The following is a 2,966-nucleotide window of genomic DNA, read 5'->3' on the forward strand; positions in this document are numbered from 1 at the left end:
CTGCTGTATATATAAACGACACTCACATAATTGGCCTAATTCTAGCACTGGCTGACATTTTTTAACTGGTTCGTTAAATTTATTACTAATTATTATGTATACATATATTGTTGATTTATCGTTAAGTTTATATTTTGTTAATTTTAAATGACTTGTATAAATACATTTTTCTCTATTAAACAGAATTTTTAATCACCAAAATTTTCCCTAATTTAATGTTGTAAATTGACAGCGCTATCTTCTTTTTTTCCTGTATACTGAAGATATCACACCTAAGAATATGAGTCTTAAGGTCTTATTTATATAGCAACTGCATTATAGCTACAGTATTAGTAATTTATTGTAAAAAAAATAGATCAGGACAGGGTGACGAACCAATTTAATCAAAAATGATATTAAGTATCATCAGATGCAAACAACCATTACGATTTACTTATTTCAATGTCAAAATTCTTCCACGTTCGAATTTATTTATTTTCTCTTTATTTTTATTATTTTGCAGGACATCCCGTATAGTCACTTATTTTATCTGTGGTTGTTTGTTTTCTTTGTTTCAAATATCTACAATAATAAATCATTGCGTTTGTCCTAGATATTTATCTTGAAATATTCTTTTGTGGATACTCTTTGTATTTCCTCTCCTTATATTTTAATTAATTTTATTAGTTAGTTTTTATATGTGTAATTGTTGACGTTTCTTTGGTGAATATATTTTCCCTAAACTATCTTCAAAGCATTAACATATTAGTTTAAATACTTTTCTGTAGAAGTTCGAGAATTGTAATTGTTATCTGTAAATCCTTATGTTAAAATGGCTATGAAAATTACCGTTAGGTAAGAATTAAGCTGGTTGTTGTTTGTGAATTAATTCCGGCACTTTCGTTGCTTGAGTTTGAAGGACATTCATGAAATAGTTTGCCTATTGAATAGGCAAACTCCAAACAAAAGATCAACCATATTTCAATTAATTATAGGATCACTAATTCTAGAATTACAACCAGGATCATCTACTGGAATGCAACGAAAATTTTTGACGCCTTATTACATTTCGCCAATCGCGATATCTAAAAAGAAAATCACTAACGGAGAAAAAAAGCATCGAAAGCAGCTGTAATGGCCTCATCCTTATATAAAGACAAGTTATCGCAAAGCATTGCTAATAAAAATAAACAAAATGTCAAATCAATAAACAAGAAGGTTTTCTTTTAATTAACTACCGCAAAAATTTCTAAGAAAAGTAAAGTTGAGCTAGCAGGGGACTCTGACAGTGAAGACGATGGATCACAGCTAACTTTACAGCACGAAGATTTAGATGAAGATGATAAATACCTGGCCAAAAAGAACCAGACAATTTAGATGCGGAATGCAAATTCTGTGAAAGTAAATTTTCTTATGGCCGCAAGCGTGAACTCTGGGTTCAATATTTAAAGTGTTACTTATACTGCCATGCTGACTGTGCAGAGGAGGATAGAGATCCTATGCTTGCGATTTTTGTCGCAAACTTTTCCAATTTAAAGGGCTTATATAAGTAATTTCTATTTATTTATTCCAGTAGTAGGTATATCAAAAAAAATATTAGTGGAGGTCTTTCAAATGTTTATCTACGCTTCCTATTTCGTGAATTCGATATAAGTAAAGATTTTTGTCTGAATGTATAATAGCTAAATTTATTCTGATAGGCATTACAACAGAAACTAATATTAGTAGCTGTTTAATAATTTCTAATGAAAATTTCTGTCATGGGTTTCGTGATTATCTTACTTGCGCCATCTCTCGAGTAGTAGCTCAATGCATTTTACCAGTAAGTATCTCTTTTCATATATGAATAAAATTTGAATATGCTATTATATTTTACGTATAATTTTTAATGTCATTAATAATTATATTAAAATTTCCTTGTAAAAATCATTCTTAAAAATGATAATTTAATTACGGAAGACGGCGCCCTCTATTGGGTTTTGTTGAAAACCATGCATATTACCGAGTTCGTATACACACGACAAAACTTTCGACAGTGATCAACAGAGGGCGAACTCATTAAAAATTATGGCGTTAAAAAACGGTTCAAACCGACAAAATAAATGTTCTGATTAAGAATAGCAATCGTTTGTAGGTAACCAATAAATAATGTTTAGTTTTTTGTGTAGGCCAATTAAGTAGGTTACAATCATTAATTAATTATTTTTGGACATGATGATAGCCTAAATGAAAATGCTAAATAATTTACTTTTTAGATGAAAACTAACGTGATATATACGAAATTGATTGTAAATTATTAAAAAAAAAATACTTATTTGTAGGATCAACTAAATAATTAACGACCAAATCATTAAGTTATTTTGCGCATGGCGTCATCCGACAGTAGAGTACGATATTAATTAGTGGCCAAGAGAAAACTTATTTATCAGATCGATAAGTTTTTGTAGATTATTGTGAGAGCAACTAGATCTTTGTAGAATAAACAAATTACTTATTTGTTATTTAAAAACTATTGTTGTAGATAGTAAATCTTTTTTAGGTTTACTATAAAAATAATTAATTGTATTTAGGGTCAACTAATGAACGACCAAAGCATTCAATTATTTTGCGTGTGGCGCCATCCTACAGCAGAGTGCCACATTAATTATTTGTCAGACAGAACTCATTTATCCCATAGATAATTGTTTGAAAATACTTATTAGTAGAATTTGTAGAATAAACAAATTACTTGTTTTTTTAAAAAAAATATTTGTAGATTATTATGAAACAAATTAGTTGTTTGTAGGATCAACTAATTAATGACCATTTTAATGACAAAACAATTAAATTATTCTGCGTGTGGCATTGTCATTAATAAGTTAACTCAATTTTTTACTATTTACATTTTCCTGCCTATTTCGTTTAACAAATTTAGCTATCATTAAAGCAAAATAGTTCTTTTAGTCGCCAACCTTCAAACCAAGAAGATGAAATTGAAAAGTCACACG

This window comes from Diabrotica undecimpunctata, chromosome 4, assembly GCF_040954645.1.
Source record: "Diabrotica undecimpunctata isolate CICGRU chromosome 4, icDiaUnde3, whole genome shotgun sequence".
In the NCBI taxonomy this organism is placed as follows: domain Eukaryota; kingdom Metazoa; phylum Arthropoda; class Insecta; order Coleoptera; family Chrysomelidae; genus Diabrotica; species Diabrotica undecimpunctata.